The 27,717-nt window shown below is 33.8% G+C and overlaps 1 long non-coding RNA gene across 1 annotated transcript; it reads left to right on the plus strand.

Annotated features, from left to right (window-relative positions):
- Positions 1–10,328: 10,328 nt before the first annotated feature.
- LOC309644421 lies at positions 10,329–25,990 on the plus strand. The gene is made up of 3 exons (XR_014254416.1): positions 10,329–17,703; positions 23,602–23,647; positions 25,471–25,990. It is a non-coding gene; the product is annotated as an uncharacterized lncRNA (long non-coding RNA).
- Positions 25,991–27,717: the final 1,727 nt, after the last annotated feature.

Raw genomic sequence — 27,717 nt, forward strand, 5'->3', positions numbered from 1 at the left:
TAACTTTGGTTTGTAGTCAGGTTTGTTAATCAACTATGCTGAAACATAGTTACAAATCTTTGCAAGTATTTAAGTATTAACAATTGTTTAACATTTGAATTTGCTTACCATATTACCTCATTAGTTGAGCACATAACTCAGCATTTATCAGTTCCCTTTAAAAATGAAGAATGACTTTACTTTGCAAGTTCATTGCCAATGACATATATATTAATTCTTCCTATTAAGCCCTCCAACTCTTCTACCCCTTCATTTTCATGAATTTAATTCTGTCCTCCATTCCCCATCAACTTGTTTGCGTATGTCAAAAGACCTATGGTTCTTTTATTTTCAGTTGATTGTTATTCAAATGATGTCCAGAGTATCATTTTTCTATTAATAATGATATTGATACTTCTCTTAGCTTGGACTACCTTAACAAAATACCATAGACAGGGTGACTAAACAACAGAAATTTATTTTCCCACAGTTCTGGAAGCTGGAAGTCCAAGATCAAGATGCTGGCCAATCTGATTCCTAGTGAGAGTTCTTTTCGTGTCTTGTGGATGGCCACCTTCTTACTGAATCCTCACCCGGAAGTGAGAAAGAGGGGAAGAGAACACTCTGCTCTCTCTTCTTATAAGGAGATTAACCCTATCATGAGAGCCCAGCCCCCATGACCTCATCTAATCCTAATTAAGTCCTGAAGCTCATCTCCAAATACCATCACATAGGGGGTTATGGCTTCAACATATAAATAAGTGGTGTAGGGGGAGAGACTTTCAGTCCATAGCAATGTTTGTATTCAAAGCAAATTACATACATCTGTATCAGGACTATTTTAACAATTTCCAGAATTCTCTGCCACACTTGTTTATAGCATGGCATGGCCAAAGTGAACAAATAAGTTTTACTTTTCTTTTAGCTATTTCTTTTATATATTCCAGTTATTCTATTCAATGCTACATGAGTGCTATTTATGAGACATGCCTTATTTGAGAATTTTTTCTTGTGGCCATCCACGTGAACAATTTAATTTGCTTTGGTGTAAAGTTCTCTAAATACTCCCCCTCCCCAAATGTTTCTCCATCGTCTCTTGGCTTTTACTGTTGGAAATAAGTCTTAATTTGAATTATGTGTGGACTTTAACTTCTGTTTTTAAGCTTCTCAGTGCATTTAGGATTTTAATTTGTTCTTCCACCACCACCATTACCAATAATAAAAACAACCAAAAATCCACTACATTTCTTGGAAAGGAATGTCTTAAACAATTTGTCTGAAATGTTATAAATACTTGCAATGGGCGTACATGAGCTTATTTCGTCTTAGAAAATATTATCTCATAATTAGCTATTAAGTTATCGCTCTCTATTTGTTCCGTTCTTTAGAAACACTGTGCTGTCAGTGGTAGTGCTGAGTCCTTACCTCTCCACATGTACCTGCTTCTTTTTTGTTGGTGTAATCCCATGCTTTTACGTTCTGTAGAGAGTCTTGTTTGTCCTCCACATTTAGATTTGATTTTTGAGAGCAATTTTTAAAAAATTTACTGTCCCCAATATACTTTATAATTTTGCTATTGTGTTTTATTTTCTTGAAAATACTTCCTTATCTCATGAGTCTCACTTCTTATCTTGTTCTGGGGTATTTTTATCTCCTGACTTCTGCTCATCTCTACCTCTATTGTTCTCTGCTCATCCCTTTCTCCTCTTGATTTATCGAAGTCATTTACATTCTATCAAGTGTGTTAAGATTTTCCTGAGAATTTTATTTCTGAATTTGCAGTAGATAATTTTATCATTATACAATACCTCCCAGTCTTGAAAATAAAAGTCTATTACACCCCACCCCATCTACCTTCACTGGCTGCTTAAATACAATAAAATATTTTAAGATTATGTTGGGGCAAGACCAGGTATTTCTTTTAGGGGGAGAGTTTGTAGAATCCAAGTTGATGTTCCTCTCCACTTACTAGTTTCTAGTGTATATTATCCCAGTGTAGACTTATTCTTCAATTCAGGCTTTTTTTTTTTCATTGCATATTACTTTGATCTAGATACATTTAATGATCTACTACCTTGAGCTAATTTTAATTGTTAAATTGGCCCAGCTCTTTCCTCTATCCACGTGATTTTATCTATCTGAAATTTTCATCTTTCCCTCTTCACTCTAAAAATTCTGTTTATTCTTTATTCTTTCTCTGACAGCAAAGTATTTATTTTGTGCTAATTATATTTCTCAGGAGGTATTGTGGCATCCTGGTCTGTCTCCCCATTTGTTCTCTGTCAGTGTCCAGTGATGCAGCTCTAGTGCAGTGAAATCAGAGTACCTATGCTCTAACACTTACTAACCATTTGCCTTACGCAAATTATTTCACCACTCACTTATCTTTGAGTCTTGTATTTCCTGCATACAGAATTAGTATTTTAATACTACTCACCCATAGGTTTGCTTTTAAGAGCAAATGAAACTATACAAAATTGCTTACATGTAGTACTTGGCATATAAAATGAGTTCAGAATGAATTGAATTAGTATCATCCCTGTAAGTTGTTCACTTATAGTGAATATAGAAAAGTGGGTCAAGTACTTCAGTGAACTGATCACAGAAACAGAAGCAATAATTTAATGGCACAAAACCTCACTTTTCTGAATTTAAACATAGACAACAGAGTAAGAGAAGCAAGTATTCTTAGTATGAAACAGTTGACCTTGTTTAAATGAATTAAAGCTCAAAAAAAACAATGTTTATGTAGTTTGTCCAAATTGATCTATATATGCCTCATATTTAATAGGAAATTTTCCTTGATTAAAATTGAGAATAGTATTTTTCTTTTTGTACATGTTTTTATAAGAATGATTTTAGAATTAGATGGTAGGCTGAATGAGAGGTTCCTATTCTATTACCCCAAACTTACCATATATGCTAGATGATTCTCGTTGTCTACTGGACTATTAGGACTGAATTTTCTCTTTTTTATTTTAACTTTCATCTCTTAACCCTTGAATTTACCTCACATAGTTATTTTAAGTAGCCATTCCCCTATTGCTCTCTGTCTTTAGTCTTTGAGATTCACTTGTATAGAGGCTATGTCAAACATATTTCTCTATTTGTAAGGTATAATAAAACAGATACACAAAAATGTACATGTGCAGACACGCCACTCATATTTGGTTGGGAAAATAAAATAATTGTTATTTAGATAGATGCCTGGTGTCATTCTGTAGTAAAGGAAAGAACTTTTAGTTGATTGGCCTTTAATAAAAGAGAAGAAGAAATAATTTCCTATTTTTTCATCTTATTTTTGTAAATTTTTATTTTATATTTCAGTATAGTTGATTTATAATGTTGTGTTAGTTTCAGGTGTACAGCAAAGTGATTCATTAATACATATACATATATCTATTCATTTTCAGATTCTTTTCCCATATAGGTTATTACACAATATTGAGTAGCGTTCCCTGTGCTATAAGGTAGGTCCTTGTTGATTAACAGTTTTATATATAGTAGTGTGTATATATATTTTTAATTCCAAAATCCTAATTTATCCCTCCCCGGCCACCTTTCCCCTTTGGTAACCATAAATTTGTTTTCTATGTCTGTGACTCTGTTTCTGTTTTGTAAGTAACATCATTTTTATCATTTTTTTTGGATTCCACATATAAGTGATATCATATGATATTTGTCTTTCTCTGTTGGACTTACTATACTCAGTATGATAATATCTAGGTCCATCAATGTTGTTACAAATTGCACTATTTCATTCTTTTATATGGCTGAGTAATATTCCACTGTATATATGTGCCACATCTTCTTTATCCATTCATGTGTTGATGGACATTTAGGTTGTTTCCATGTGTTAGCTATTGTAAATAGTGCTGCAATGAACATTGTGGTGCGTGTATCTTTTCAAATTATGCTTTTCTCTTGATATTTGCACAGGAGTGGGATTGCTGGATCATATTACCATAGCTCTATTTTTAGTTTTTTAATAAAACCTACATACTGTTTTCCATAGTTGTTGTAACAATTGACATTCCCAAAAACAGTGTAGCAGGGTTCCCTTTTCTTCACATCTTCTCCAGCATTTATTGTTTGTAGACTTTTTGATGATGGCCATTCTGACAAGCGTGAGGTGATACCTCATTGTATTTAGTTTTGATTTGCATTTCTCTAATAGCTATGTTGAGCATCTCTTCATGTGTTTTTGGCCACTTGTGTGTCTTCTTTGGAGAAATGTCTATTTAGATCTTCTGCCTATTTTTTAATTGGGTTGTTTGTTTTTTGTTTTCTGGTTTTTGTTTATTTTTTGATATTGAGCTGTGTGAGCTGTTTGTATGTTTTGGAGATTAATCCCTTTTTAGTCATTTCATTTGCAAATATTGTCTCCCATTCTGAGGGTTGTGTCTTCATTTTGTTTAAGGTTTTATTTTTGCTGTGCAAAGGATTTTAAGTTTAAATAAAACAAAGTCCCATTTGTTTATTTTTGTTTTAATTTACATTACTCTAGAAGATGAATCAAAAAAGATATTGCTGTGATTTATGTCAAAGAGTGTTCTGCCTATTTTTCCTCTAGGAGTTTTATAGTATCCGATCTTACATTTAGGTCTTTAACCCATGTTGAGTTTATTTTTGTGAATGGTGTTAGAGAATATTATAATTTCATTATTTCACATATCAATAGCTGTTCAGTTTCTCCATCACCACTTATTGAAGAGACTGTCTTTTCTCCATTGTATGTTTTTGCCTCCTTTGTTGTAGATTAATTGACCATAGGTGTGTGGGTTATTTCTGGGCTTTCTATTCTGTTCCATTGATCTACTGTCTTTGTGACAGTACCATACTGCTTTGATGACTGTAGCTTTATAGTATATTCTGAAGTAAAGGAGCCTGATTACTCCAGCTCTGTTTTTCTTTCTCAAGATTGCTTTGGCTATTCGGGGTCTTTAGTGTTTCCATACAAATTTAAAATTTTTTGTTCTAGATATGTAAAAAATGCCACTGGTAATTTGATATGGGTTGCACTGAATCTATAGGTTGCCTTGGGTAGCATGGTCATTTCAACAATATTAATTCTTCCAATCCAAGAACATGGTATATCTTTCCATCTGTTTGTGTTAACTTCGGTACCTTTCATTAGTGTCTTATAATTTTAGGAGTACAGGTCATTTGCCTCCTTAAGTAGGTTTATTCCTAGGTATTTCATTCTTTTTGATGTGATGGTAAATGAGATTTTTTAAAATTTCCCTTTCTGATATTTTGTTGTTACTGTGTAAAAATGCAACAGATTTCTGTTTATTTACTTTGTATCAAGCAACTTTACCAAATTCTTTGATGAGCTCTAGTAGTTTTCTGGTAGCATATTTAGGATTTTCTATGTACACTATAATGTCATCTGCAAACAGTGACAGTTTTACTTATTCTTTTCCAATTCAGATTCCTTTTATTTCTTTTTTCTTCTCTGATTACCATGACTAAGACTTCCAAAACTATGTTGAATAAAAGTGGTGAGAGTGTACACACTTGTCTTGTTCCAGATCTTGGAAAGATTTCAGCTTTTCACCATTGAGTATGATGTTAGCTGTGGGTTTGTCATATATGGTCTTTATTATGTTGAGATATGTCCCCTCTATGCCCACTTTCTGGAGAGTGTTTATCATAAATGTGTGTTGGATTTTGTCAAAAGCTTTTTCTGCATCTATTGACATGATCATATGATTTTTATTCTTTAATTTTTTGATGTGGTGTATCACACTGATTGATTTGTGGATATTGAAAAATCCTTGCATCCTTGGGATAAATCCCACTTGATCATGGTGTATGATCCTTTTAATGTGTTGTTGGATTCTGTTTGTTAGTATTTTGTTGAGGATTTTTGCATCTATATTCATCAGTGATATTGGCCTGTAATTTCCTTTTTTTGTGTGATATCTTTGTCTGGTTTTGGTATCAGGGTGATGATGCCCTCATAGATGAGTTTGGGAGTGTTCCTTCCTCTGATATTTTTTGAAAGTGTTTCAGAAGGATAAGTGTTAGCTCTTCTCAAAAGTTTGATAGAATTCGCCTGTAACACCATTTGGTCCTGGACTTTTGTTTGTTGAGATATTTTTTATCACAGATGCAATTTCAGTACTTGGAATTAGTCTGTGTATACTTTCTATTTCTTCTTGGTTTAGTCTTGGGAGATTATACCTTCCTAAGAATGTGTCCATTTCTTTTAGGTTGTTCATTTTATTGGCATATAGTCACTTGTAGTAGTCTCTTATTATCCTGTGTATTTCATGGTGTCTGTTGTAACTTCTCCTTTTTCATTTCTAATTTTATTGATTTGGGACCTCTCCTTTTTTTTCTTGATGAGTCTAGCTAAAGTTTTATCAATTGTTTTTATCTTTTCAAAGAACGAGGTTTTAGTTTCATTGATCTTTCTATTTTTCTTCTTTGCCTCTATTTAATTTATTTCTGCTCTAATCTTTATGATTTCTTTCCTTCTATTAACTTTGTGTTTTGTTTGTTCCTCTCTCTCTAGTTGCTTTGGGTGTAAGTTTAGGTTGTTTATTTGAGATTTTTCTTGTTTCCTGAGGTAAGCTTTTATTGCTATAGACTTCCTTCTTAGAACTGCTTTTGCTGTGTTCCATAGGTTTTGAATCATCATATTGCTGTTTTCACTTGTCTCTAGTTATTTTTTGATTTCCTTTTTGATTCCTTCAGTAATCCATCGGTTTTTTAGTAACATATTGTTTAGCCTCCACGTGTTTGTGTTTTTACAGATTATTTTCTTATATTTGATTTCTAATCTCATAGAATTGTGGTTAGAAAAGATGCTTGATATGATTTCAATTTTCTTAAATATACCAAGGCTTGCTTTCTGGACCAGCATGTAATCTAGCCTTAAGAATATTCCATGTGTACTTGAGAATAATGTGTAATCTGCTGCTTTTGGATGGAATGCTCTCTATATATCAATTAAATCCATCTGATCTAATGTGTCATATAAAGCCTGTGTTTCCTTACTGATTTTCATTCTGGATAATCTGTCCATTGATGTAAGTGGGGTGTTAAAGTCCCCTACTATTATTGTGTTACTGTCAATTTCTCCTTTATGGCTGTGAGCATCTGCCTCATATATTGCAGTGCTCCTATGTTGGGTGAATATATATTTACTTACAATTGTCGTGCCTTCTTCTTGGACTGATCCCTTGATCATTATGAGGTATCCTTCTTTGTCTCTTGTAACAATCTTTATTTTAAAATCTATTTTGGCTGATATGATTATTGCTACTCCAGCTTTCTTTTTATTTCCATTTGCATGGAATATCTTCTTCCATCCACTCATTTTCAGTCTGTATGTGTCCCTAGATCTGAAGTGGGTCTCTTGTAGACAGCATATATACAGGTCTTTTTTAAAAAAGGCATTCAGCCAGTCTGTGTCTTTTGGTTGAAACATTTAATTCATTTACATTTAAGGTAATTATCGATATATATGTTCTTACTGCCATTTTGTTAATTGTTTTGGATTTGTTTTTGTAGGTCTTTTTTCTTCCCTTCCTCTTCTGTTCTCTTCCCTTGTGATTTGATGACTATCTTTAGTGTTGTTTTGGATTTCTTTCTTTATTTTTTGTATGTTTATCTATTGTAGGGTTTCGGTTTGTGGCTACCATGAGGTTTTGGTATAGCAGTCTACGTATATACAAGACTGTTTAAGTTGCTGGTCTCTTAATTTCAAGTGCATTTCCAATATCTTACATTTGTACTCTCCTCTTCTCATGATTGCTAGTTTTTATATCATGTTTATGGGGGTGATTACCTACCTTTACTGTATGTTTGCCTTTACCATTCATACTTTTCTCGTTTTTAGTTGTGGCCTTTTCCTTTCTGCCTAGAGAAGTTCCTTTAACATTTGTTTTACAGCTTGTTTGGAGATGCTGAATTCTCTTAGCTTTTGCTTGTCTGTAAACTTTTGTTTTCTCTGTGGAATCTGAACAAGAGTCTTGCTGGGTAGAGTATTCTTTGTTGTAGGTTTTTCCCTTTCATCACTTTAAATATATCATGCCACTCCCTTCTGACTTGCAGAGTTTCTGCTGAAAAATGAGCTGATAACCTAATGGGAGTTCCCTTGTTTATTATTTGTTGCTTTTTCCTTCTTCCTTTTAATATTTTCTCTTTGTCTTTATTTTTTTCAATTTGATTAATATGTGTCTCAGTGTGTTCTTACTTGGATTTTTCCTGTATGGGACTCTGAACTTCCTGGACTTGGGTGACTGTTACCTTCCCATGTTTGGGATGTTTTCAGCTATTACCTCTTTCAATAGTTGTTCAGGCCCTTTCTCTGTCTCTCTTCCCCTTGGGCCACTATAATGCTAATGTGGTGCATTTAATGTTATTCCAGAAGTCTCTTAAACTGTTCTAATTTATGTTTATTCCTTTTTCTTTATTCTGTTCTGCAGCAGTGATTTCCACTGTTCTGTCTTCCAGCTCGCTTATTCATTCTTCTGCCTCATTTATTCTGCTATTGATTCCTTCTAGTGTATTTTTCATTTCAATTATTGTATTGTTCAACAATGTTTCATCTTTATACCTTCTAGCTCTCTGTCAAAATTTCTTGTGTCTTCTCATTCTGTGCCTCCATTCTTTTTCCAAGATCATGGATATCTTTACTATCTTTTCTCTAAATTCTTTTTTGGGTGCATTGCCTATCTCCACTTCATTTACTTGTTCTTCTGGAGTTTTATCTTGTTTCTTCATCTGGAACACATTCCTCTGTCTTCTCATTTTGTCCAACTTTCTGCATCTGTGGGCTATGTTCTGTAGGCTGCAGTGTTCTAGTTCCTCTTGCTTCTGGTGTTTGCCCCCAGTGGATGAGACTAGTTTAGAGGCTTGTGCAGGTTTCCTGGTGGGACAGACTGGTGCCTGCCCACTGGTGTATGGAACTGGGTCTTGTCCCTCTTGTGGGCAGGGCCTTGTCCAGGGGTGTGTTTAATGGCAGCTATGGGCTCAGGAAGACTTTAGGCTGCCTGTCTGCTGATGCATGGGGCTGTGTTCCTGCTCTGTTGGTTGTTTGGACTGAGGTGTCCCAGCACTGGAGCCTACAAGCTGTTAAGTGGGGCCATGTCTTTGTGTCAAAATGGAAGCCTCCAGGAGAGCTCATTCTAATGAGTACTCCCTGGTAGCTCCACCACCAGTGTCCTTGCCCCCTGTAGTGAGCCACAGCTGACCCCAACCTGCCACCCCAGGGGACTCTCTAAGACCTGCAAGTAGGTCTGGCCCAGGCTCCTATGAAGTCACCACTTTTTTCCCTGGGTCCCAGTGCACATGAGACCTTATGTGTACCCTCCAAGAGTGGAGACTCTGATTCTCCCAGTCCTGTGGCATTCCTATAATCAAGCCCCACTGGTCTTCAATGCTCTGGGGCTCCTGCTCCCAATGCCATACCCCAGGCTGGGGAGCCCGATGTGGGACTCAGAACTCTCACTCCTGTTGGAGCACCTCTGCAATATAATTATTTTCCAGTTTGTGTGTTGCCCACCCAGCAGGTATGGGATTTGATTATGTCACAATAGTGCCCCTCCTACCCTGTTGTTTTGGCTTCTTCTTTGTCTTTGGGTGCAGAATATGATTTTTGGAGGTTCCAGTCTTTTTTTTTTGATGATTGTTCAGCAGTTAGTTGTGATTTGGTGTTTTCATGAGAGGAAGTGACCTCAAGTCCTTCCACTTCCCCATCTTGTCTCCACCTCTTCCTACTCACATAAAGTCCTTAAATGCATAGAACTTTGCCTCACTGGAAGCAAAGATGGAGTCCAAGCATGCAAGTATTTGGTGTTCAGTTGCTGGTTCTGAGACATAGGGACTACCTACAAGAACTGATGAGAGGTTGCCAGGAACTGACAGTCAGCTACGAAACAGGGACCTCAGTCATACAACATCAAGGAACTGGGTTACAACAGGCACTTGAATGAGCTTAGAAGTGGATTCTCCCTAGAGCTCCCAGATGAACTGTCCAGTCTGGCTGACATATTGATTTTGGTCTTTTGAAACCTGGAGCAGAGAAACCAGGAGCACCAACACAGATGGACTTCTGACCTACAGATCCTGGGCCACCGTCCACTGCTCATGCTGCCACACACTGCTCTGCTTGGGCCTGGACTGCGCTGGGGAAGGCCAGTCCATTTCTCTAATTTCCTGTTTTTAATATAACTTTTTATTTCTTAAACTAAACCAAAATTGGCCAAGTGTTATCCTTTTAAATTGCTTGTTTTATATGCATAAGTTAATTAATATTTTTGTTTTAAGATTTTTAATACTTTAATGATAAAAACAGTAGGGCTGTTGAGTTTAATTTAATTTACTATAAAATCAGCAGTTAACACGCAAAACAAATAGAATATGTAATACATATACTAAGATCACAGTCAAAAATGAGTAAATAATTAATGTATTGTTATTAATAGTCATATTACTTTAAAATTTTCATAATAGTTAGACTTTAAGCTGAGTGAGAGCAAGAGTTTTCATTTTAACTACTCTGTTTCTGTCTCTTAGCACAGTGCCTGACACACAATAGGCACTCGATGATTCCTGAATGACTGACTGAATCAGTAAATAGATAAGTATTATGATTACTAATAGCATTGTCTAATCCTATTCAACTGGTGCATGATTCAAAAGGGTGAATTCTCTTTCATGATTTCTTCAATAATGTGGTCCTGGGATTATGTTAATGAATGTTTAGTATGGTGCTAATCAGAAATCATAATTTTACTGAGGACAATCCAGCAAAGTCAATATTATTCTTTAGACACTTCTGGAAAATGAAGCAAGACTAAATACACAAAGAACAGAGAGGCAAAAAAATATACAAACTATTTTTCCTCAGACAAAATTAATACACTCATATTTTTTACTATTATTTATGCTTCCAACATGAGACCTTATTATCCATAAGTTCACCATGGAAAAATTGCATTGAGATACAAAGTTTGTTTTGAAAGGTTGCCACTCAGAAATCTCACAGGGACTCTAGATTTTTTATTTTCTGCAGAACCTGTTTCAGTGCTACTATTTCACTATATTCAATTCTATGTATGATCTATTTCTCCCATCACAGTATAAAGGCAAGAACACAGTTCCTCAGTTTAGATTTAAGAACAGCCAGGATGCAGTCCACAGTGCTCTGGACCAGAAGCTAATCAAGTTTGGCTCCATCCCTCTTGTGGGTTGGTGCACACATCTGCAGTAGTTCTCATCCTAATAACTGCCTCATCCTAGTAACCATCAGTTAGCAGACAGATGCAGGATTTTCCCTGTATGTCCAGTGTTTTGCCCCCAATCCCATTTTGCTTATTTCTCTTTTTATGATGTATAGGAAGCAGAAGTTTATCTTAGGCCTAACTTGCTACAAGCAGAATGGCATTCTAGTGAAAATTACTAATCTCTTTTTGTAGAGAAAAACTTCCTTTTTATTTCAGACATATATTTGTTCCATAGTGTGCATCAAAACAAGCATAAAATTAAGTAACATGATACATTAAACATATGAGATTTGGGGAAATAAACTGTTAAAAGGCTTTATGAATATGAGAGAATTTTCCCCCAAAAAATACTAACGAGTTTTAAAAAATATTTGAAAAAAATTTTCCATTAAAGTGTTCTGAATCCCCCAAATTTTGAAACTTGGTAACTAAAAGAACTGGTTAAAGTTTCAGCCATTATCATGTTCTGTATTAAACATCAATGCATAGGAAAATCAATTAAAATAGTCCTTACAACATGAAATATAATATTTAATTGTATGCATTTCATTTAAAAATTCATTGAAAAATTAAAATATATGTAGTCAAACAGATTCATTGGGATAGATAAGTGGCTTCTTAATAGATGAGGAATAATAACATATCCTGAAAAATACATGCTTCTGAAATAACAAAGATAAAATTAATCTCACTTTTACTTATTCAATAAATATTCATTGTACAGGAACTATATGTCAGGTATTCATCTAGATGTTAGGAATGCATGAAAATCCAGACTCATAGAGTGCACAAGTCTAATAAGTATGTAAAGAAATGAATAAAATTTTGATATATATGATAAAAATATAGAGTAATATAGCAGAGTGTTTGCTTTACTTTAGGAAGTAATTTTCTGAGAGACAGTTGAGCTATGGTCTACTTATCAGATATTCTGCTTGAAAAAATCCATATTTTCTGTATTGAAAGCAAGTATCTGTGGAACAGAAAATATATGTTAGTCACCCTGGAGTTCAAAATTACAAGAAATATAGTCTCTTCCCTCTAGGAATTTGCAATACAGTAGCAGAAACCTGATACTTGAACACAGGTCTAATATAAGTAAATGTGCTTAAATTTGCTTCACTTGGTTTGTGCTCACTATTTTCTGGCCCTGTTCTGAAAATTTTCTATATTTCAACACTTTTAATCCTCCAGTAACATTATAAGATAGCACTTAATATTGTGTATGTGGAAACTAAGACTAGAAGAGTAAGTTTTCCAATGTCACAAACATAATAGTGTGCGAAATGGGAATTCAATTCAAATAATCTAACATACAGTCCACTCTTAATTTCTATCATAAGAAATGAATGGTATGACATAAATGCAGTACTCTAAAATTATTAAAAAAAAGATAGATTTCTGGTTGATGTTCTCTGAGATGTTGTCAAGATGTATTTGCTCAAGCATGAGCACCTCACTCATTGCCTCTCCACTTTGAAGATGCTTCCATGACAACTGTGACAATAATCACATTGACATTACATTGGCGACACAAGTGACAATAGTAGCTTAAGTCATAAAAGACACCTTGGATTTCACCTGGAGATTTCTCTTGGGACATTTGCAGTATATCCATAAAAGGCTAATACTATAATTACAAAAATGTATGGATAAAGATAAGAAAGAAGAGGCTTGGATATTAAGCAAAAATAACAGAACATTATGAATGAACAAATGTCTTATGAAAATACATTCATGGACTTTCCTGGTGGCTCAGTGGTTAAGAATCCACCTGCCAATGCAGGGAACACGGGTTTGAGCCCTGGTCTGGGAAGATCCCACATGCTGCAGAGCAACTAAGCCCATGTGCCCCAAGTACTGAGCCTGTGCTCTAGAACTCGCGAGCCACAACTACTGAGGATGCATGCCACAGCTACAGAAGCCTTCATACCTAGAGCCCATGCTCCACAACAAGAGAAGCCACCACAATGAGAAACCTGCATGTTGCAACGAAGAGTAGCCCCTACTCACCACAACTAGAGAAAGCCCATGTGCGGCCAATGAAGACCCAATGCAGACAAAAATAGATATAAATAAACATATTTTTAAAAAGAAAATACATTCATTCTGAAGAGTAATCAAGGAAATAGTAATTTAAAATGTAAAACATGTTCCAGTAGCGTTGACAAAGAAGAATTAAAGACAGGAGGAGAGAGAGAAAAAGAGAAAGAAAGCGGAAGGGAGGAAGAGAGGGATTGGAGGAGGAAGGGAGAGAAGCGGGAAGAGAGGGAGGGAGGGAAAGAAAGTAGGGACGAAAGGAAAAATAGGAACCTCCAGCCCTCCAACTAGAGCACAGACTTGGAAAGCAGGAATCTTCATATTTTATAGAGGAAAGAACAACTGAACAATATAATCAAAGGCCTATTTAAAGTTCATGTCCTTTAATAAAGCAGTTTCACTTCTATGAAGCAAAAACATATATAAATTTCAACTTTAATGATATAATTTTAGAATATATGGATGGACTATCATGAAAACATTGAATATATAAATATAATTATTGATACATACATGTTTAAAATAAATGAATCTAAAAATTGTATACAGTGTTACCTTTGTTGCCTGCAGATGGAAATGCATTGTTTTTCTTTGTCAGAGTTGTTTATTCATGTTCATTAAAAAATATAATATCTGCCAATTCTTTGACTTTATTTAGGATATAACTCTATAACACTATTATTTGATAAGGCACTGATGAAAGAAATTGAAGACAACACAAACAGATGGAAAGATATACTGTGCTCATGGATTGGAAGAATTAATATTGTTAAAATGAACTTTCTACTCAAGACAATCTACAGGTTCAATGCAATCCTTAACAAAGTACCAATGATATTTTCCATAGAGCTAGGACAAACAATTCTAAAATTTGTAAGGAAACACAAAAGATGTCAGATAGCCAAAACAATCTTGGAAAAAAACAAAACTGTAGGTATGACACTCCCTCATTTCAAACTATCCCACACAGTTGCAGTCATCAAAACAGTACGGTACTGACACAAAAAATTTGGGATTGGATTTTTGCATTCAGGATAGATTTATGACAGTTCATCCAAATTGACATATATATTAATATTTCCTTACTTATTACTACTTTTTGCTTATTTCTTAGTAGTATTCCATAGTAGGAACATTTCACAGTTTGTTTTATTATACACATGTTGAAGGGCATCTGGATTCCTTTCCAATTTGGAGCTATTACAAATAAAGTTTTGTCATTTACGGACAGTTAAATAAATACAATCATGCAGTATATCCCCTTTTGAGACTGACTTTTTTCACTGAGTACAGTGCATTTGAGAGCCATCCAAGTTGTTACATGCATTAATAAGCTTGTTTCTTTTTATTGCTGAGTAGTATTCCATGCTATGTATGTATAAGAGTTATTTAACAATTCACCCATTGAAGGACAGGGTTGTTTCCAGTTTTGGACTACTGTGAATAAAGCTACTCTGCACATTCATTTATAGGTTTTGATGTGAACATAGGTTTTTATTTCTCTGCACTAAATGCCCCAATGTGCAATTACTGGGTCATATGGTCACTTAACACTGTACCTCACATGTAGAATTCACTTGTTAAGTTCTGGTTATATGAACACATTAAAATAGTTCACATATATTTCTTCCTAGTCAAAATATATAAATGAAGATTAGTTATTATTAATTTTTAGCTGCTCTATTTAAAAATAAAGTGGTTCATCAACAAGTTGTAAAGAAATTCTGACTATGTGTTCAGTACTGAATCAGGAAGTTGAAAATGCATAAGACCAACTTCCTATTCTAAGATTGATAGTAATTTGTTTGATAAAGTGTGTTTATATTACAAAATAGTATAGACTCTCCAAAAACTAACTGAGGTTCAATGGAGAGGTGATTCAATGAGCTTTTGCATTAGTCAAGAAAGAAGGTACAGAAAATGTGAGTCTGAAAGCAATGCTTTCCAAAATATTATGTGCAATCCATTACTAGGTTTAAGAACCTATCATTTTAAAACCAGTTTATTCATAGTTAAGACCAGTAATAAAATAGGAGAAAGAAGCAGTAGAGAAGAAGAGTGTGTTATAGAGACTTGGGAAACAGTTAAACTTTTGTGCCTTATTTTTTTTCTCCTTTACAAAAAGAGAGTATTGGATAAAATAACATCCATCTGTGAATGTTATTAATGAAATAGGAAACAAATCTCTGTTATAAAAATTGTGGACCTTTGAAATATAAGCAGAAATGCTTATAACACAATCTGCTTATAACACTGAAAATAATTTTTGGTGATGGAAAACACTGCACTCCAACATTTTGATACCAAAAATTTTTTCATTAACAGACATGTCTGAACAGTACCCTCCTCAAAGCCCATAAATGCCTCTGAAATATTTTCATATTAATGAGATTTAATGAGACACAAATAATACCTAGTTGACTAAAGCATTACTTAGAAAAGAAACACATGCCTCAAACTAATTAGAGTTCTTGAATGACATTGAAAAAGGGAGCTGGTTAAATCATTTTCTATAGCATTAGGTTTAATTGACATAGATATAATGCCAGTGATAATTTTATGCAATTACAAGATCAAGAGTTTAATGTATCTGGCAGTAAGGCAGGGATTTTCTTTCTCTGGCTGTGTTGAATAAACCTCTCTAATCCTTTTCCTTTAGCTTTCCCCTATTTCTAGGCTTAAGTTTAATAAAAGGCTAAAAAACAAATCAAGATTCCACTAGGCTTCTCAAAGCTCAAGCATAGAGAGAAAAAAGGTGTTATCTCAGAGAAGCTGTGGCTCAGAATCATTAAAAAGACTAATGGCAAGATCATAGGGCTAAGTTTACAATTCCCCTTGAGGATCCCAGAATCACCCTCTCTCATAGTAAACACTTTATCTACTTTCATCTTGCTTCCAAACCACCAAAACAGAGGCAGGAATCCAAGAGGGATTGGATGATTATAGTTTACAAGGTGCTGCAAAATGTTTCGTTGGATGTTCAATTTGTCCTGCATATGGTGCTTGTTTATACATTTACAAGTTATCCTAAAACCTTGCTATATAGAACTAAGATATTCTGATATAATGAAGTTCTACAACATGTTTCCTGAAAGAGTTTAACACTTTGTAGTTTAAAATTGTGATGGCCTATCTAGGCCATTTGGTGGAGGCTATGAAAATCATAAAATTTTTTAAAGCCTCTGAAATAAGCCAAATGATTTTAAATGAAACAATCCTTTTTACTTTGTTTTAATTATAAATTACAAATTGCAGAGCTTAGGCAAGTCTGGAGTCTGGATTTTTATAACCCTGGGAAATATCTTCTTTCCTTTAGTTTTTTTATGCTTTTCATTTTAACTCCTTGAATAAAATGCCTAGTCCATAATTTTCTTTCTTTCTTCACTCTTGGTAAATATTATAGGTACTGATACACAACATTCTCATTTTTATTATTTTCTAAGGCTTCTGTAGTTATGGTTTTTATTAATGCTTAGAACCAAGAGTCATTTATTTGAAATTTTTAAAATTTTGATATAACTATTTTTCACCTTTACTCCTTTTTTCTAACCTTATTTTAAGTTGGATATATAGTGACAATGGAATGTAGCCTCTGATTTGTCTCCTTTTAAAAATTCTTTGAGTTTTTCTTGGGGTCTAAAGTAGAATTTTTTTTTTTAATAAATAGGCCATGGGAATTGAAAGATCAAGTTGTGGAGTACAATTCAATATATAAGTATTTAGAAACACTCAAAAATCCTTCACAGGGAAAGATTTTGTTTTTTGTTTTTGTTTATTAATGTCAGGGAATTTTCTCCTTTATCGAGGTAAAGTTTGCCCTGGACTTCATTCTTGCTTTGAGACATCAAATTGGGATATATTACGTTGACAAACACTCTATTCTTTAAACAAATATTAAAAAAATAAGTTATGCTTATGCCAGACATTATGATTTTTCTTGTTAAAAATTATAATTTATTCATCAAGTCATCAATTATGTATTGTATTTATAATATGTGTTGGGCAGAGTTTTTAGCATCTGAAATATAACAGACAATAAAGCAAATTATACTTCTTGCTAAGTATGTACTTTATATCAAAATGGGTGAAGTAAGGTGGAATAGGGGAAAGATAGGAAATAAAAAAAATAAATAAATACAAAACAATTAAATTTAATGGTATGTTAGAATGTGATAAACATTATGGAAAGATACAGTGCATTGAACGGAATAAAGAGTGTGGGAATAAAAAGTGGGTTGCAATTTTACATAAGGCTGTTGGGGCAGGACTCACTAATCAGGTGATGCACATGCAAATATTGGGGGAAAGAGCAAAGCAGGCAAAGGGAACAACCATTGCACAATGCTGGAGGTGGGATGTGACTGGTGTATTTGGGGAATAACAGGGAAGTCATTGTGGCAGAAGCTGCATCCAGAAGACAGAAAGAAATGAAGTCAGAGAGGTAATAGGGGTCAAATAATTTAGGGCATTTATAGGCAATTTTAAGGATTTTCCATTTTTTTCTGAATAAAAAGTGAGAAGATTGAATAATTTGAATAGGAAAGTTACATAGTCTGACTCATGTGTTAAAATGGATCACTGACTTCTGTTCTGATAGTAGAATGTTTAGGGTAAGTGTACAAGCAGAAAGATAAATTTGGTGACTATTGTACAAATTGATACCAGAGAGAAGAATGGCTTTGATCAGAGTTGTATTGATATAGATAATGGTCATATTATTATGTATTTTAAAGTAAACTCAACATGAATTTTTGGCAGATTAGATATGATACAAGTGAAATGGAAGAGTCATAGATGACTCAGACATTTTGTCCTGAGCCATTACAAGGACGGCATTGTTATCAGTTGGAGTGGAGAATACTGTATTGTGGTGTGTGTGTGTGTGTGTGTATTTAACATATCTACAAGATATCTTAGTGGAGATATAAGTAGGCAGTTGGAGATAAGCATCTGGAGTTAAGGAGAGAGAACTGGCCTAAAGATATAACTTTGAGATTCCTGGCAAATATTTGATTATAAAGCCATTTAACTGAATAAAATGATATCCACTGAATATGGGCAGAAAAGAGAAGACTAACATGCTTCTCTTCTGACTGACTTCTAACATGCACAGTATCAAGAGGTTAGTAACGGGAAAAGGAATCACCACATGTCCCTGACTAGTAAATTAAGAGGAGAAAAAAATTATGTGATAACTTGGAAGTCAACTGAAAGTTAATGAAGAAGGAAGAATTCATAATTATGTATGTACTCTTAAAGGTACATTAGATAAAATGTAAGACTGATAGTAACAGAAAAACCAAATTAAGATAGTGCACAGGAGCCTTACAGTTGGGAGGTACAGGGTACAAGACAGTGGAGAGGAAAGCATGAGGATCTCTATTCAAGAGAGGGCAACATGCAGTTTCTTTGGAATTAGTCTACAGGTGCCCAAATTCTCAGCCCAAAATAAGTGTCCTTAGGGTAAGTTAGATCTTTTGTGCCTACTATCTCCACCAGGTCCCGATGTATTTTTTGATCTAGTTAGGCTGTATTTGTCTACTTCCCAACTCTTCTTCCCAACTCCAATGATCCCTCATTTTTCTTCAACACTTAGGAAGAAGAATCATTGTTAAACAAAGGATTACTTTGTAGCAAATTCTAGAATTTTGTTACACAAATTTTAGAATTAGAACTGCCAATTTTGAGTGATTAACATCAAATTTCTCCATGTTAAGCTCATTCTGAAAACATAACACATGACATGCTATGATTTAACAGAAATAACATTTCATCTCTGTAATTAATAAATTTTCTAAAATTCTTCCTATTTCCCTTCAATAAATGTAACTTGACCTTTGAGGTGGGTCAGCCTCTCTTGACTCTTCTTTTATAAATTAAGAAAACTGATTTGTGTGAGATAAAAGATAGCACCTGGGACAGCACTTTTCAGAAACTTTCAGGGTCCAAGACTTAGAAAATCAATTGACGTAAATCATTGTATCAATAGATTTTTTAAAATTATATAATCATATCATTTGATGCAGAAACAACATTTGACAAAGCTCTTCATCAATTCATGATAAAAAGAAAAAAAACACTCAGGAAAATTGAAATAGAGGATAACATCAGTGATTTGATTTAAAAATCTACAAAATGTATATGTATCTGATATCATACTTAATAGGGAGAACCTGGATACTTTCTTCCTAACATTTGGAAGAAAGCAAGGATGTCCTTCCTTTCCACCACTCTTATTCCACATTCAACATGTACTGGAAGTTCTACCGAGTTCAATATGCCAAAAAATGAAAATAAATGAAAATAGTAAGTATAAAGAATGGAAAGGAAGAAATAAACTACAGATATTCACAGATGATATTATGGCCAATGTAGGAAAGTCCAAAGAATCATCATTAAGAACAACAAAAACTCATAAAACTAATATGCAATTAAAGCAAGGTTGTAGGATACAAATGTAATATACAAAAGTAAGTTGATTTTTCATATATCATTAATGGGCAATTGGAATTTGAAATTAAAAGCACAGCACCATTTACACTAGTACCAAAAACAAAACAAAGAAATACTTAGACACAAATCTATAAAACATGCATGTGAGATGACGAAATACTGATGAGAAAATCAAAGAAGATTTAAATAAATGGATATTCTGTAATCATGAATAAAATACCAAACATTAAGATGTTAATTATTTGATTTAAAGTAAACCCAATTGAAATCACAGCACGTTATTTTATTCATATCAACACTGATTCTGAAGTTTGTTTGAAAAAGCAAGAGAACTTGAATAGCCAACACTGAAAAAGAAGAACAAAATCTGATGACTGACACTTCCCAGTTTAAAGACTTAAAACACTGTAGTGTTGGTGAAAGATTATACATGTAGATAAATGGAACATAATAGAAAACACAGTGATAGACCTACACAAACATAGTCACTTGAGCCTTGAACAAGGAACAATGCCAATTTAATGGAGAATGGATGGTCTTTTCAACTAATAATGCTGGAACATTTGGATGTCCATACACTAAAAATGAACCTAGACACAGATTTTACACCTTACAAAAATTAACTCAAATTGGATATAGGCCTAAAGTGTAAAACTTCTTGACAAAAAAATAGAATAAAATACATAACCTTGGATTTGATGAGGAGTTTTTAAATACTAAAATAAAAAGATTGTAAGCAGGTTAATGGTTACTAATTGTGTATAGGGAAGGGGAGATGAATAGATATAGCACAGAGGATGTTTTCAGGTGGTGACTGTATTTTGTATTCTAGTGTAATTAAGCATTTGTCAAAACTCACAGAACATTACCAGATGAAATGTAAGATTAATGTATGCATGATTCTGGAGGATCCTAGGATGGAAGGCAAAATGTGTCCAAAAAATCTAAATGTGTTCAAAATGCATTAACTAGCATCGATAAAGGGATTGGAGGAAAAAGATGCAGATCTAAATAATGTTGGAAATAAGTGAAAAGTTTAAGACTAAAACAAAAGAAATTTACATAAGCATTATACCTAATTCAAAGTTGTGTCCTGTTGTGGGTATGGGTTAAAAATTCTGAAACCACTCCACATGTATACTGGAATTGAACAACAAAGCAAATAAGTGTCAGATGGTAGGAGCCCTGTTTCTTACTGTTGTTACAGAAGATTACAGATAAATAAGAGGTGGAGCCTAGAATAATCCATGTGATAATGGATTAGACTTGGAACATCGGTATGAACTCATGTTTAGTTTAATATCTATACAGATGGTTACATGTAGAAATATTTACAGATGTTTACATACACAGGTTAGTATACATACCTGCATTTTCTTGCTCTGCCAGCTGCTTTAGAAGCAACAATATGCCAGTAGCAATGAGCACAGATTGCATCCAGATACTGGTTTCTAATACCATTCTTCAATAAAAAGACCCATGGTTGCTTGTTCTAGTACTAAGGAAGGAAATATACAAGATAAGCCTGAAGCATCTTGTGGTTTGTAATGTCAGAAAGTGAGAAAGTACTCAACACACATACACACACACACATACGTGCACGTGTGCACACACACACACACACACACGCACACACACACACACTGATGGGTTATGTCAAAGGGACATAGGAGTAAATAAATGAGATCCAAATGACAAATTGGAAAATTTCATCAACAAAATTAATTAATTAACATTGGATTGTAACCCAATGTATAAAAAATATTCATGGTGTAAATAAATGATCAGATGCTTAAATAAATGGAGACAAGGTAAATCTCTCATGCAGAAAAATTCCAAATTATTTATAAACATACTGTGCCCTTAGAATGTGGAGAATGAGTCCCCTCTCCTTAACGGTTGAATTCACACAGTGATTTTCTTCCAAAGATGTACTAGGTGGAAAGCACTTATTAAAAAGTAAATTTATAATGGAGTAAAGTGACAAACAATAACTTAAGCCAGGTGATCAGGTTAAAATCAACAGTGGTAAGGTATATTAGTAGTATGTACTCTTGATAAGGCGTCATGCAAATGACACTTACAACTGTGGTCTTCCTCTCCAAAACCCATGGATCCTATCTAATCATGGGAAAAACATAAGATACATCACAATTAAAGAATATTCTACAAAATACATGAAGCAGTAATCCTCCAGTAAAGATCATCTAAACCAAAGAAAGTCTGAGAAATACCACAGCCATTAGGGAACTAAGGGGACATGGTTATTCAATGTAATATGGTATCATAGGTGGGTACTGAAATGGCAAGAACATTAGGGAAAGTAAAAGAAAATCTGAATCATTTACGGACTTTTGTGGTAGACAGAATAATGGTTCCCCATAGTGTCCACATACTAATCTCCAGAATCTGTGAATATCTTATCTTACATGGAAACAGATAATCTGCAAATGTGAGTTTAGGTTCTTTAGTAAACACAAGGGTCATTGTAAGAGGGAGGCCGAAGGGTCAGAGTTAAAGATTTGGTGATGGAAATAGAGATGTGGGTTCCTGTGTGTGTGAGAGAGCGAGGGCGAGCGAGCGAGCGAGCGAGCGAGCGAGAGAGAGAGAGAGAGAGAGAGAGAGAGAGAGAGAGAGAGAGATTTGGAGATGCTGTGTGTGTCTTAAAGGAAGATAGAGGAAGGAGACCATGACTAAGGAATGGAGCTGGCCTTTACAAACTGGCAAAGCAAGAAAACGGATTCTCCTCTAGAGTCTCCAGAATGAACATTTGATTTTAGGATTCCTGACTTACAGAATCATAAGACAATAAATTTGTTTTACTTTAAGCCACTAAGTTTGTCGTTAGAGCAGCAATAGGAAACTCACACAATTTTAATAATAGGGGAAATTGGAGGAATTTCTGCACTATCTTTACAATAATTCTATTAATATAAAATTTTTAAAATAATTTATTTAAAAACAAATTAAATGATTGAGTTTTATGAGATAGAAACTAGCACCTGAAGATAGTAGCTTACAGGCGCCCCCTGACATGGCCCTTAGAACATATGTTTAGCTTTGTGTTACTTGTCCTCTCTGACTTTACTTACTTTTCTTCTGCTGGACCCTTTGCTCTCTGCTCAGTCATTTTCTCCTTTTTCAACTCAAAAATTAAATGTATTTATTCTTCATATATCCAAACTGTAATATTCTCTAAAATAATGTTTAAAAAATATAATACAGAAAACTGTTGAAAATTTGGAAGGAGAGTACATTTTGCCAACTAGAATTTTTAAAAATGATTTATCGTGAATTCACTTGATGAAATATTATGCAGCCTTTGTAAACATGGCAAAAAACTAAAGGATGCTTTAGAAAGAGAAAAATAAAAAACAATAATGATGACTTATTCACTTATAAATATGAAATTATAATTTTTACTCAAAATATAATTTTTTTTTATTACCATGTTTAGGGTTAAGTGAAAATATTTCTAGTAATATTTTCCAAAATCAGAGTGTTTTTTTGTTTTGTTCCACTGTTTCATTTATTTTATCTATTTCACCATTTTAACTATCTCTATTTTGTTTAATAAATAATGCTATTGTTTCCTTTAACTGGAAGCCATACTTTAAAACTTTGGGAAAATTTCAAGAGCCAGTGACTTTGACAAATTTGATTTTTCAACTTCTTTAATCTGCAACATTTATTATATGAGATTATAAAAGTTAGGAAATAATGAAGTCTTATCCACTGATTTGCTAGGTATTGTTCTATTTTTTATGATTTTATTTTACTTTATTTTATGTGTGTATTTATTTTGGAGTAGTAGTGGAGGGGTAAAATAGTGTAATGAAAGGAACAGTTTTTCCTTCACTACTTCCTAACCTTTTTATCCATTAAGCCCATTGAAGACCTTCCATGTGTCAACGGTTAGCAGCATTTATCAGGTAGGACTCACTTTTATCCTGACAAAAAATTGGTTGTTCCATTCCATTTATGTTCCACTTTTCCCAATCTTATACATTCTTAAGGTCCACATGAAGTCCAAATGTTTCAAAAGACTTTGCAAACTACTCCATTTCACAGTGTTACCTAACATGCTCTAGAATATATTTTCCCCACTAAATTGTTAATTTTCATTTAATACTAGAGACATCTCTGACACATATAGCAACCAGGAATTAGTCACCCTTTACGAGGCCCTTATTTTTTTCCCCATCATTGTAACTAACAAGGTTTCTACTGGCTCAAAATGACGTCAGGTTATCCTATTGCAATGTTTTTAGTGAACATTTTTATATCTTTAATGAAATTTTTTCCCCAGCAAATAAATTATAATATTAAAGCACATTCTATAAAATGTACACAATTACAGATGTCTTGGTATAAAATGAAGTAAAGGTGAAGAGGACCTGGAAAAACTGCTTCTCCCTTTCCTTTGTGTCTCCTTTAAGGAGTTATTTAATGACCTTGGATTTCCTATCAACATAGTATAAAAACACTAGACTAAAACACAGGAAAAAGACTAATCCACTAAACTAATGGATCCCAACTACTTAGTTGTATATACTATCGGTTAAAAAAATCAAGTTCTTACTTGCAATGTATTTCTACTTATTTGTTTATAAATTATACCCATGTACTACTGTACTGATGTATTTCATATTGTACATAAAAATGTTTGAATAAAAACATCCAATTTTTAAAAAAAAATTAAATATAAATATAAATTCAAGTTCTATTATTTTCTCCTAACACACTGATGAATTTCCTCACACGTCATTTAGGTGACTTACATGAGACTTCAGAGACCATTAATCTATATCAGTAATATTTAACATCCTGTTTTGGAAGTAGATAAAATGTGATAAAATTCACAGTGCTAGGTAGTGAAATAAGATAAATAAGAACACTGTAATGAAATGTCCGTAAGTTAAACTAATTACATTTAAAGGATAGTTCTTATTCTGAAGTTATTTAATTCATTTGATTAGTGTACTAAATATCAATGTTTTAATTTCTGAATGCACTGATCATGTAATGTGTGGCTATTGTTCCAATTTTTAAAGTTAATAAACTCTGTTAACTTCCAAGGCCTGAGAACTAAAGTTTTGCTGAAGTTATTATATATGTGCAAAATAAATAGAATGATGTAGTCACACAAGTGAAGTTGATGAAGTTTGCATTCAGATAATAATTGTATTTTTAGGGAATTCTCTGGTGGGCCAGTGGTTAGAACTTGGTGCTTTCGCTACCAGGGCCCAGGTTTGATCCCTGGTCAGGGAACTAGGACCCCACAAACTATGCGACAGGGTCAAAAAAATTAGAAAATTGTATTTTTGTATTTTATTCTGACTATAACTTCACCAAGTGAAAGGTTAGTGTCACAACTATTCTACATGGTGATCAATGAGAAAAACTTTGAAAATGAGGCCTTTTTATGAAAGTTTCCCTAGGTAACTGCTTACTGGTGATATTTATGGGTCTTTTCCCACCTGAGGCAGAAAAAGAGCTTTTTTATAGAAAACTAAAAAAAAAAAAAAAAAAAAAAACAACACTTTTCACTAGCAAGTATATGTCTCTTTTGAGTACTTTTGCCAAGAGCAAATACAAGGACAGTAAATACCATCAAAGCTGAGAATAGTCAATTTACCGTCATCTTAAGTCGGAAGTAGTAGTAAAACTGAACATAAAAACCCAGAAAATACATGCTACAGTGATGTTAACTAGGAATTAAATATTCATTGGCTAAATTTCATCTACTTTGCAGGAATCATAGAAAAAAGATATGGAGAACTAAACATTATGAAGAATTAGCAAAAACCAAAGGAAGATGTAACATGTTTTAATAGCCTAAAATAAAAAACAAAACACTTGCCATGTATGTTTTAAACCTGACCCAGTATTTATTTTCATTTGTTTCATTATTTAACTATCTAACTTATTTCATTAAAGTATGTGAATAATCAATGGTATTTAAGGTTGATTAATGAAAATAGTATTTTAAAAGTTTATTTCATAGAAGTAAAGACTTGTTATTTTTAGCATATATAATAAAGCTCTTTATTGAGAATAAAGAAGTAGATATATTTTTTTCATTAAACAAAAATCTGTTTTCTCAGTCTCAAGAAATACATGCGCAAAAATATTTTATGAATATCTGATTGACAGGGGCCCTGTTCTTTAGCATACTCACTACACAAAGCTCCAATATGCAAAATAAAGGCAGAGTCTACGTTTTATGTGAGTACATTGTGCAGAATCCTGTTCACAAGTGGTGTCTTAAAAATGTGAAAGCACTTTCTCTGAACCTTAGTGTTTCTTTGAGAATCACTCATCTAGGTCATGAAAGCAGAAATATGCTTTCCCTTGAAATATCAAGTTGTTCAAAAAATAATTTCAATATAAAACTCTTGTTTTCCAATACTAATAGTGTTTTTCTATATTTAATGCATTTAACTTTTAATTAATGCTTAAGTACCATATACTTAGCATAAAGAAAGCACAAAAAATGTTTAGGACCAAATTTGTTTTCCATTGTGGAATCTGCTTGTTCTGGCACAAGAGGGGCTAGAAGAGAAGCAAAACAAATAATTGGGGTGATAGATGTTTTGGCTGAAAAACAAAACAAAACAAAACAATGCACAACAAAAAAACCTGTGAGTTGAGTTTATTAGGTGTCTTATTGAGGAGTATAATGCCAGAAACAGCCTCTCAGCTCTGAGAAAGTGTTCCAAAGAGGCAAAGGGGGAGGTATGTGATTTTGGCAAAGGGGGTATGTGCAACCAAGCACACAACTGGGTAGAAGATTGCTGCTAGTTTCAAGGAACAGACATCTTAGTTAATGGTTTTAGTGCTTTTCTAAGTATGGGAAGATGCAAGAAACTGGGTTCATAAAATTTTCTCCTGAAAATATCAAATTATCTGAAGGCCTGTTCTGCCAGTTTTCCCAGAGCACAGAGTGCCTCATTCCTGATCTCCACCCTGAGCTCCTTTCAGGGTGTGTTAAAAGCCAGAGGCTACAGTGGCTAATGACTCAATCCTTGTTGGGCTGGATGGAGAGGAACATTCTCTAATCAGCACCTGCTAAATAATATGTTAGTAGGGACAACCCAAGGAAATCCCCATGATGAGGTATTCTGGGAGAAGTTCCTCATAGCCAAAGAGACATCTTTGGTCTCTTTGCTTAATAAAATGCCGTCGGGTAGACAGAGCTATGGGATTTCCTGTGCTTCTAATAAATACTCATATTAAATAAATTACAGGGCCTTAAATATTCTGTAAAATCCCAGGAAAAAAAACAGAAATTTATACGAAATCCTTTTTAAAACTATCATTTTGGTAAGTATTTCAGATGTTCTCAGCTAGTAGATAAATATGGTGAGATATAATGAAGAATTAGAAGGTATCTCTTCAAAAATTTAAGGCATTATTTTCTATATGCATGATCAACCTCCCAACCATACATAAATAACTTATGAAAAATAGAAAAAAGTGGCCATATAATAAATGTGATATTATATGGTTCAGAAAGGAGCTACCAGAATACCGGAAAGGTGAAATGGGAGGGCAGTTGGGAGGTTTTCCTTGGGGAAGTACAACTTAAAAGCAGTGTACAGAACCAAGATCAGTTTTCAAGGTGTGCCCTGTCTTGATCCCTGATCTAACATGATTTTCAGTAACTTTGGCTACACTGTGTTACAAGACGTGGCCCACAGCCTAATTGTGATCTGAATAGTTTCTTTCAGGTATTGTATCATCTACACTTTAAATACGCTCTTCCTTTTCAATACATCACAAAAGATTGACCCTTCTTTTGTGAGAGAAAAGTAATACTCTCAAGGACTTGAAAAGAAAGATATCAAACTCATGAGTCTGTTTTTAAAGAGACCATTCCAACAGCAATAATATTCTGTAACAAAAAAGTGTCATTGTCTCCTCCTTCCTGACCTGAACAATTTGTGGAGGGTTCCTCTGTGAACCTTTGCCGGAAGTGTGTGTGTGCGCATGTGTGTGT

This window comes from Balaenoptera physalus, assembly GCF_965194825.1.
Source record: "Balaenoptera physalus genome assembly, chromosome: 15".
Lineage (NCBI taxonomy): Eukaryota > Metazoa > Chordata > Mammalia > Artiodactyla > Balaenopteridae > Balaenoptera > Balaenoptera physalus.